This window comes from Pinus tabuliformis, chromosome 6 (assembly GCF_031772625.1).
Source record: "Pinus tabuliformis cultivar Carrire ecotype Pingquan chromosome 6, CPIR1, whole genome shotgun sequence".
NCBI lineage: Eukaryota > Viridiplantae > Streptophyta > Pinopsida > Pinales > Pinaceae > Pinus > Pinus tabuliformis.
Window position 1 is genome coordinate 585413972 of NC_142292.1, and position 11554 is coordinate 585425525.

General features: G+C 38.9%; 1 non-coding gene across 1 annotated transcript; it reads right to left on the minus strand.

Annotated features, from left to right (window-relative positions):
* Positions 1-406: 406 nt before the first annotated feature.
* On the minus strand, positions 407-477 carry TRNAC-GCA (transfer RNA cysteine (anticodon GCA)). Its single transcript has one exon. It is a non-coding gene; the product is annotated as a tRNA-Cys (tRNA).
* Positions 478-11554: the final 11077 nt, after the last annotated feature.

The following is an 11554-nucleotide window of genomic DNA, read 5'->3' on the forward strand; positions in this document are numbered from 1 at the left end:
ACTTCTCCCCCATACTACGAGTGAAAGGGAAAATGTAAAAACTACCATTAAAGCAGCCCAAGTTATACCGACTATATCCATACAGATCATGTTCTCTAAAAAATAATGATTTCGTCATCGAGATGATAAGGGAACTATTAACCATAGTGCAAAGTTGAAGTTGAAATGAATGGTCCACCTTTTCATTCTGAACGTTACTGACGTTCGAGCTGATATGAGAGATCAATAAATCCATTTGTTCATTGACCAACAAGTTACTATAACTAACTCGAGGGTCATACATTCACGACGGAATCGGGATCAAATGTACGTAACTCACTATCTATATTGGTAATATGTACCAATATGTCTCCAGCGGTTCTGTAATGGAAATACAGACTTTTCCTTCCATTTATTTACCTCAACAAGGCGACACCCGGATTCGAACTGGGGATGGAGGATTTGCAGTCCTCTGCCTTACCGCTTGGCTATGTCGCCGAGATATGGGAATCCCATGGACAGATCGAATCTTTTGTCCTTTCAAGTCATTCATCCGTCCTTTAAGTATAGTATGAGATGTATGCTAAAGTCAACCATAAAGGAAATGGATCTAATTTGTTCTCCGTCTTTCTTTCGATCTGACTATTTTCATTAGGAAATTTTCTAAGTGAGATTAACATTTAAGAATGGTTTGATTCATTCGTTCATAGCTCCATTTCACGTGGTGGGAAGAAAGTATCAAAGTACCTCTTCCTTATCCTTTTTTTTTTAATTGGAAGTATATCTGGATACGGGTAGAATTTCATGGGATATATTGAAGACTGAATATACATCCGAATCTTTTTTGTCGGATTGATCCATATAGATCAATCGGGAATAATTGAATAGATTTTTCTACAGATGGGAAACTTCCAATGCGATTAGATGAAAATGAGGGAGCGTTTACAATCCCTGAATTTGGTAAGATACAATTTGAAGGATTTTGTCGTTTTATCGATCAGGGCTTGATGGAAGAACTTCATAATTTTCCAAAAATTGAGGATATAGATAAAGAAATTGAGTTCAGGCTTTTTGGTAATGAATATGAATTAGCAGAACCTTTCATCAAAGAGAGAGATGTTGTATATCAGTCCCTTACATATTACTCTGAATTATATGTACCAGCAAGATCGATTCGGAGGAATAGTAGGAAGATACATAAACAAACTGTATTTCTCAGAAATATTCCTTTAATGAATTCCCATGGAACATTTGTAGTAAATGGGATTTACAGAGTCGTGGTTAATCAAATATTAATAAGTCCTGGTATTTATTACCGTTCGGAATTAGACCATAATAGAATTAATTATATATATACTGGCACTCTGATTTCAGATTGGGGAAGAAGATCGAAATTAGAGATCGATGTGGGAGAAAGGATATGGGCTCATGTAAGCAGAAAACAAAAAATATCTATTCCAATTCTATTATCAGCTATGGGTTTAAATCTCGAAGAGATTCTGGACAATACTTGCTATCCCGAAAGATTTTTATTTTTATTGAAGAAGAAGGAGAGGTGGGAGCGGGAGGAATATCTATGGTCGAGGGAAAAAGCCATTATGGAGTTTTATAAAAAACTCTACTGTATAAGTGGCGATTTGGTATTTTCCGAGTCTCTATGTAAAGAATTGCAAGAAAAAAATTTCCGAAAAAGATGTGAATTGGGAAAGATTGGTCAACGAAATCTGAACCAAAAACTGAACCTTGATATACCTGAGAACGAGATTTTTTCATTACCACAAGATGTATTGGCTGTTGTGGATTACCTTATCGAGGTGAAATTTGGAATGGGTACACTCGATGATATAGATCACCTCAGAAATCGACGGATTCGTTCTGTAGCAGATTTATTACAGAATCAATTTAGATTAGCTCTAGGTCGTTTAGAAGATGCAGTTAAAATAACTATACACAGAGCAACCAAGCGCAGATCAACTCCTCAGAACTTGGTCACTTCAACTCTATTAAAAAACACTTTTCAATATTTTTTTGGTTCACACCCCTTATCCCAATTTTTGGATCAAACTAATCCATTGACGGAAATAGCTCATGGGCGAAAATTGAGCCATTTAGGCCCTGAAGGCTTAACAGGGCGAACTGCTAGTTTTCGGACACAGGATATTCATCCCAGTTATTATGGGCGTATTTTTCCAATCGATACGTCCGAAGGAATGAATGCTGGACTTGTTGCATCATTATCTATTCATGCAAAGATTGGTGATTGTGGTTCTTTACAAAGTCCATTCTATAAGATCTCTGAGAGATCGAGAGAAGAACGTATGGTTTATCTACTACCAGGAGAAGATGAGGATGAATACTATTGGATAGCTACGGGAAATTCTTTGGCATTAAATCAAGGAACAAATTACTCCAACTCGATACTGACAAGAATTTATAGTTATTGCATGGGAACAAATCCATTTCAGAAGTATTTTTCCTTTCCAATATTTTTCCGTTGGAGTTTCCCTTATTCCTTTTCTCGAACATAATGATGTGAATCGCGCTCTAATGGGTTCTAATATGCAGCGTCAAGCAGTTCCACTTTTTCGACCCGAGAAGTGCATTGCCGGAACTGGGTTGGAAGGTCAAGCAGCTCTAGATTCAGGAAGTGTAGCTATAGCTACACAAGAGGGAAGGATCGAGTATATCGATGCTGTAAATATAACTTCATTGTTTAATGGAGACACTGTACGAACAGAATTGGTTATATATCAACGTTCTAATACCAATACTTGTACGCATCAAAAACCTCAAATTCATCAAGGGGAATGTGTAAAGAAGGGACAAATTCTGGCGGATGGTGCGACTACGGTAGGCGGAGTACTATCTTTGGGAAAAAACGTTTTAGTAGCTTATATGCCATGGGGAGAGTACAATTTCGAAGATGCAATACTCATTAGTGAACGTCTGGTATATGAAGATATTTATACCTCTTTCCATATCGTAAGATATAGGATTGAAATCTGTATGATGAGCCAGGGTCCTGAAAGAATCACTAGAGAAATACCTCATTTAGATGCTCATTCACTTCGTCATTTGGACGAAAATGGTCTTGTAATGCTAGGATCTTGGATAGAAACAGGTGATGTTTTGGTAGGTAAATTAACGCCTCAAACAATAAAAGAATCATTATGTACCCCAAAAGGAAGATTATTACAAACCATATTTGATATTGAGGTATCCACTGCGAGAGAAAATTGTCTCAGAGCACCTATAGGTGGAAGGGGTCGAGTTATCGACGTGAGATGGATCAATAGAGTAGATGATTCTGATGATAATGCGGAAACAGTAAACGTATATATATCACAAAAACATAAGATACAAGTGGGTGTTAAAGTAGCTGGAAGGCATGGTAATAAAGGTATTATTTCAATAGTTTTGCCCAGACAAGGTATGCCCTATTTGCAAAATGGAATACCAGTTGATATGGTATTGAATCCATTAGGGGTACCTTCACGAATGAATGTAGGATAGATCTTTGAATGTTTGCCTGGTTTAGCAGGAAACCCGATGAACAAACATTATAGAATTGACGAAAAATACGAGCGAGAAGCTTCGAGAAAACTAGTGTTTCCTGAACTTTACAAAGCTAGTGAGCAAACAGCTAATCCATGGGTATTCGAACCAGATCATCCTGGAAAACATAGATTAATTGATGGAAGAACAGGAGATGTTTTTGAACAACCTGTTACAATAGGAAAAGCTTATATGTTGAAATTGAGTCATCAAGTTGATGAGAAAATACATGCATGTTTGAGCGGACCTTATGCACGGGTTACACAACAACCTCTTAGAGGAAAATCCAAACGAGGGGGGCAACGAATAGGAGAAATGGAAGTTTGGGCTCTAGAAGGTTTTGGTGTTGCTTATATTTTACAAGAGATGCTTACTCTCAAATCTGACCATATTAGAACTCGTAATGAAGTACTTGGTGCCATTATCACTGGAGGGCCAATACCTAAACCTGACACTGCTCCAGAATCTTTCTGATTGCTCATTCGAGAATTACGATATTTAGCTCTAGAATTGAATCATGCTATTATATCTAAGAAAAACTTTCAGATAGATAGAGAGGAAGTTTGATCACAATAAATTGAGATCTTTTATGATTGACCAGAATAAACATCAACAACTTCGAATTGGATTAGCTTCTCCCGAACAGACTTGTGCTTGGTCCGAAAAAATTTTACCTAATGGTGAGATAGTTGGACAGGTGACTAAACCTTATACTCTACATTATGAAACTAATAAACCAGAAAGATATGGATCGTTTTGTGAAAGAATCTTTGGACCTATCAAAAGTAGAGTTTGTTCTTGTGGAAATTCTCTAGGGATTGGAAATGAGAAGATAGATGCAAAATTTTGCACACAATGTGGAGTTGAATTCGTTGATTCTCGAATTTGAAGATATAAAATGGGATACATTAAACTGGAATGTTCGGTGGTTCACATATGGTATTTGAAACGCCTTCCCAGTTATATTGTGAATCTATTAGCTAAAACTTGGAAAGAATTAGAAGGTCCAGTATACTGCGATGTGTGACTTGATCACAAGTTTCGATCATACAGATCCGTAATCAGGAACTGTCATCCTATTAAATCTCATTGGGATGCCTTTAGCTCTGACATGACCCTCCAGAGGAGTAGCATGAAGCTCAGAATTATAAGCATCTTTTCAAGATGCTGAGAAAGAGGAATTAGTCCAGGGTTTAGATATTATGTATCAAATTGCTAATTGAACTTCGTGAAAAAACTTCTTTCAGATAATGGAACTTGAAATTCATTCTCTTTTATTTGGGTTAGCCCTGAATAGAGGTATTCTGGACCGAAGATATGGCTATAGGAGTCTATTCATCACACATATGCTTCGATCAATAGTATTGTAACCATCGAAGTAAAGCAAAGCAAGCAGGAACCTAAAGGATCAAATGGAACGAGATAAAGACAAGTAAATCCCTAATTGAAGGTCTTTCAAGAAGAAAAGGATTGTTCGAAAGGGAGGAGACTGCTCAATAATTCCATATCTATGTTGTAGAATCATAACATAAAGGAATATTCAATTTCACTTGGAACTTGAGCAGAGAGTAGCGATCTCTCTTCAGAGCGAAAAAGAGTTTTTTGCATCTTTTTTTTTAGTTACTTATTGTATCACGTATCATTGACTTACAACGATTCACATCATGTTACGTATAGAAAGTTGTAATATCTAGTGGATGTTGGAAGCCCTATCTAAGGATGTTGGAAGATTGATATGTACCAAGATTAGGTAGGTGGAAGAATTCAGTGGATGTAAGATTGATGAGATGGAATAAGTCATGTTACGATAGAATAGAGAGAGGGCGACTGACTTACTATAGTGGAGTGGAGGTTGGTTCAATGCCAGGTGGTTTATGCGCTCGATGTTAGGTTCGATGCTAGGTTCGATGCCAGGTAGGTGTCAATCCAAGTGGCAATCCCTGATAGGTGCTGATACAGGTATTTATGGACTCGATGACAGGTAGGTTGAAATGCACTTGATTAGACCCTGCTCCTGCTACGACATTTGCACATTCAGATGCTACTACCGTACTATCGAGAGGATTAGCTGCGAAGGGTATCTATCCAGCAGTGGATCCTTTAGATTCAACATCGACTATGCTCCAACCTTGGATCGTAGGCGAAGAACATTACGAAACTGCACAAGGGGTTAAGCAAACTTTACAGTGTTATAAGGAACTTCAAGACATTATAGCTATTCCTGGACTGGATGAATTATCGGAGGAAGATCGTTTAATCGTGGCAAGAGCAAGAAAAATTGAACGTTTCCTATCACAACCCTTTTTCGTAGCAGAGGTATTCACAGGTTCCCCGGGCAAATATGTGGGTCTCATGGAAACAATTAGAGGTTTTCAAATGATCCTTTCTGGAGAATTAGATGGTCTTATCGAACAGTCATTTTATTTGGTGGGTAATATTGATGAAGCTACCGCGAAGGCTATAAACTCCAGCATGGAAAGTTAATTCTGAAAATGACCCTAAATCTTCGTGTACTGTCTCCTAATCGAGTCATTTGGGATTCAGAAGTTAAAGAAATAATTCTATCTACTAATAGTGGTCAAATTGGCGTATTACCCAATCATGCTTCACTTGTGGCAGCTGTAGATATAGGAGTTATGAAAATACGTCTCAATGGGCAGTGGTCCACTATGGCTATGATGGGCGGTTTCGCCAAGATAGACAGTGATAGAATCACTATATTGGTAAATAATGCAGAGAGAGATGTTGACATCGATCCCCGAGAAGCCCAGGAAAATTTTCGAATAGCTAAAGCTGACTTAGCTCGAGCCGAAGGCAAAAGACAAGCAATTGAGGCTGATTTAGCTCTGAAAAGGGCTAGAACCCGATTAGAGGCTATCAATGCTATCCCCCCCGTCTCTAATTAACATTTTCTATAATGATCTGAAAAATGGATTCAATGTTCCGCCTCGATCCAAACACGTGGAGTAAAACTTATTAGATACCATTGAAAACTCGATGGCATCTAATAAGTTTACCTACTATTGGATTTGAACCAATGACTCTTGCCGTATGAAAGCGATACTCTAACCGCTGAGTTAAGTGGGTCATTTATTCTCATAGGTAGAGTTGGATTTATAAACGATTCTAAATCGAAATCGAATTAAATGTATAGACAATGTATGTGTCCCTGGCACAGATCGAACTTATTGGAACGTATTTGATCATAGTATTGGATCATGAAATATCTACCTTGACATAAAGTGATCCATCTGGTTAGTATAGTAGTGTATCACCAAGACTGGCAAGGAAGGGCTATAGCTCAGCAAGGTAGAGCACCTCGTTTACAAGTGCGCCAATGGTTTTCGGGAGAGTTTATCAATTCGTCCGATCCACGAAATAGATTCTATGTGAAATAGTCTTACTCTATAAATTTGTTTCTCTGGGGATCTGATTCGAATTACGGATCTAATTGATATGGTCAATCCCAGCTCTATTCAATGCCAGGCATAATGAGTATAATACGGGGACCTCAAAATAGATTCTTTTCGCTCTATGAACTTTTAGGTGTATGAAGTGTCATATTTTACTTTTGGAGCGATAGAAGAGACTCTATTTGAGTCAATCTATGCCCGAGCAACGCAGACCTACATCAAAGAAACCTTTTGAATAACTTTGGGAGTGCTTCCGAAGGGTAAGAATTTGGAGCACACGGAGCCATATTAGTATCTTACTGGAAAGAGGAGAATGGCAGACTAACCGATCTTTCCATCAGTTAATGAAAGAGCCCAATGCAAGAAAATGCATGTTGGGTTCTTGGAACAGTTCAAATTATTTTGATAATAAGAACTTTGATCTGTTCTACCGAGAAGGTCTACGGTTTGAGCCCGTATAGCCCTATACACTCCACTAAGTGATGCTATTTATATATATCCCCTCATAGTCTGTCCCTATGACTTGGCCTTGAAAAGTCTTTCAGATCATATCAATCTCATGTCCTTATCGAGATCGATGGATGGGAACGTTGGACTAGAGCAGGCATATTAGTATTTTGGATCGATCGAGATTGATCCGATACCAAATGATCAAACCTATAAACTATTTTTATTTTTTTTTATCGCTAGTTTTTCGAAAAATTCGAGAGTTCTCTCGAATATCATATGTTCCAAGCAATCCATAGAGCAGTCAAAGTATCGATCGGACATGTGACTTTTAGCTCCATCCAAACGCAACGCATTCCGTTGGGGTTGAACAAAATTTCCGTTCAATCGAAAATCCCGGATGTATCTATCCCTTTGCTAAATATCGGGGCGAAGATCTTGATCAACTAGGATTCTCTACAATAAGTTATGTGCGGTAAATCGAGCCTATTTTTGAACCATAGAAGTGGCAAGTACGACGGATATTCTGAATACCTGGGAAAAGAAATTCTCTGGAGTTGATCCATCCTAGCTAAAGGCAAACCTTTGGTTCGTTCTCTTTCTTCACCATAATCATCACATGGTTTTTGAGACCCAAGATTTTCATATTGGGACAAACACTCTTCCTTGCCTCTAGTTCCGTTCTGGTAACATATCACAAAAATGCAATCTACCGGCTATGCATATTAGATCTACATCTGGACCAACGTTTGCTTTAATCTACCCCACTATTTTATAGAATACACATATTTCATGGAATGCGTTCTGGAACAAACAATAGAATAAAGAAGTCTGTTGGGTTGGGACGAAAGAAAGAAACTATTACCCCTTGTCCAGAAATTATGTGGACAGCGACCCAAAAGAAGCTGCTTTCTGCCCCGTTACAAATAGATCTCTACTTGGCAATAGATCTGTCCGAAATGATTTTATATCATTGTGAGATGAGTGGGCTCATCTCATAACGAACTTATATGTGAAAGATTTGATACGTTCCACGGATCGATTGACGCCTACCAATTCTGTTCGCTTGACCTAAACTTTCAAACGAATTAACTGAAAGACAACAATCAAATTTATATTTGATTCATCAAATGTTCACTATCTCCGTCGGTAGATGAGCCTTTAAATTTGTATCTTTGTCCCATAACCTGCATAATAATATAACAAAGAACTTGATTGTATCCTAACCGTGCATGTAAGATAACAAAATTTTCCAGATTGGAAAACCCTATACCTTCTAATACGAGAAGGAAGGATACAAGTTCAAATGGTCTAGATTCATCGAATCTAAATATATGCTAAGCAAATAGGGTCGAACTTGTCGACACAGCCACAACCTTGATCATTTTAAACAACGACTCTCCGATCAAATACCCTGCCCAGAGTTGTTCAGATGGACAAGATCTTAGTATCAAGATAAAACATACAATAAATATCGAGATAGATCTCGATCTATTCCATTTACACCGAACCATTTTAATGGTTATGGCCCATTCGTTACAACTCGAATAACGTGGGATCTACCGAACCAATCTGCAAAACTGTGTTAGTTGAAAACTAAAATCTAATAGGGAAAAACAATAATTATCGCCCATGAGTAAATAGACAAAGGATCGATACGAAATAAGAAAGATTCTTCTTTCACGTTCAAAAGAACGGAGGGAAGATGGGATCAGGATATTTCTCCGGGAGAAATACAAAATACTTCATATTTATCACATATTTGATAATAAGCCATACAACTTGTGCGAGAGTTGAGAGTTAGTCATCGATCTTGCTTTGATCCCCTATCAGAGGTCACCGACCCACATAAGAACAAACGTTAGCTCGTTTTTTATTCTTGGAAGAAATGACTGTAGATAGATAAATTGGTTTTTCCGAGGCGGACGTAGCCAAGTGGACCAAGGCAGTGGATTGTGAATCCACCACGCGCGGGTTCAATTCCCGTCGTTCACCTCATAAAAGAAGATAAAAAACGGACTGGATCTGAATCCGATTTGTTGTCATTTTCATATTTCGGTGAAAATATTTCTATCTATGTAATAGAAATGGACACTCGAGCCCTCTTTCTTCGTGGGAAACATGAGCCCTTTATTGGACCTGAACCGATGACTTATGCCTTACCATGGCGTTACTCTACCGCTAAGTTAAAAGGGCCCCCTCATCATATATGAATGAGTGAGTCTACTATGGTAGATGGACAACAAATTGGATATGGATGATCCATCTATCTTTATAGATATCAAGTTGAGAACATATATTATAGTAGCTCGTAGGGTAAGGATCGCTATACTGTAAACTCCGGGTTGAGCTGATACGAAGCGGATGGAGACAAGTTATGCCTGAGAGCATTTGCTGAAATATGTTTGTATTGCTAGAAGATCCAAAGGCTCAACGGGTCAGGTCCTATTCCAATTACTTGAAATGCGTTTGGATAATATTCTTTTTTGATTGGGTATGGCTCCCACCATTCCCGGAGCTAGACAATTAGTGAATTGTGGACATATCCGGGTCAATGACCATATGGTAGATATACCAGGTTACCCTTGCAAACCTCAAGATGTGATTACTATAAGAGATCAACAAAGATTGAGAGCTAAGAATATGGAGCCATTCCAGTTTATGGCTCTTTTTCTTCCTGGAAGAGGAAGATCTTTCTAATTTAATTAGAAAGAATTCAATTAGAAGATTAGAGGAGTTGAGCAAAAAAAATTCCTTGATAAAGAGAAAGAACAACCTAGAATTTCTAAAACTAGAATGGATAGAATCCTTTCTTCTCTCTTGGAAATAGAAGAGAGAGAATTAAGGAATTCCAGAATTTGGATTCAAATGTGGAAGGAAAGAAGTGACGGAATATCCGTCAATGGGATTGTGGCGTTATTTGCTATATTGGTTCTTCCAATATATTGGTGTTGGTGTAGGGGCAGGTCTCCATACCCAGAGGCCTGCACGATGGGCTATTAGCTCAGCGGTAGAGCGCGCCCCTGATAATCGCGTCGTTGTGCCTGGGTTGTGAAGGCTCTCAGTCACATGGATAGTTCAATGTGCTCATCAGCGCCTAACCCGGAGATGTGGATCATCCAAGGCACATTAGCATGGCGTACTCCTCCTGTTTGTTCGAACCGGGGTTTGGAACTGAACTTATCCTCAGGAGGATAGATGGGGCGATTCAGGTGAGATCGAATACAGATCCAACTTTCTATTCATTTGTGGATCTGGGTGGTGCGGGAGTGCTGGTGGTTATCCACCTCGGATCCTCTCTTCTCGATAATCTATACATCCCTTATCAGTGTATGGATGGCTATCTCTCGGGCACAGGTTGAAGTTCAGCCTAGATGTGGAAAATAGAGCACCTAACAACGCATCTTCACAGACCAAGAACTACGGGATCACCCTTTTCATTCTAGGTAGGGTGACGGAGGGATCATACCATTCGAGCCTTTTCATGCTTTGGAGGTCCGTAGGAAACAGCAATCGATAGGATCTCCTCATTATTCCCTAAAGGAATAACGTGAAATCAAATTCTATCAATTCATTTTCCGTAGGGCCCAGTAGATTGGATCTAGTCATAAGAATAGAAGAATGCTTGGTGTAAATAAAAATAACTCCTTAGTCTTCAACCCCCCACTACGAACAGCCCTTGGATCAATGCAACGGATGGGATGTCTTTATCCATATCCTCACATGGGAGTAGAGCAGGTTCGAAAAAGGATCTTGGAGTGTCCCAGGGTTGGGCCAGGAGGGTCTTTCAACGCCTCCTTTTCTCATCAAAAGTGATTTCCATTTGCTCGCCGTTGGCTCAGTGAGGAAATAAAAAGAAAAGGGGAACAAGCACACTTGGAGAGCGCAGTACAACGGAGAGGAAGTTGTATGCTGCGTTCGGGAAGGATGAATCGCTCCTGAAAAAGAATCTATTGATTCTCTTCCAATTAGTTGGTTGGATAGTACCACAGGTGCGAGGATTTACTTCACGGGCGAGGTCTCTGGTTCAAGTCCAGGATAGCCCAGCTGCGCCAGGGAAAAGCGTAGGAAGAAAAATAAAAAGCATCTTATTATTATTATTATTATTTTCATGTATGGACCACTTGGTCCAAGTACGGGGGATATAGCTCAGTTGGTAA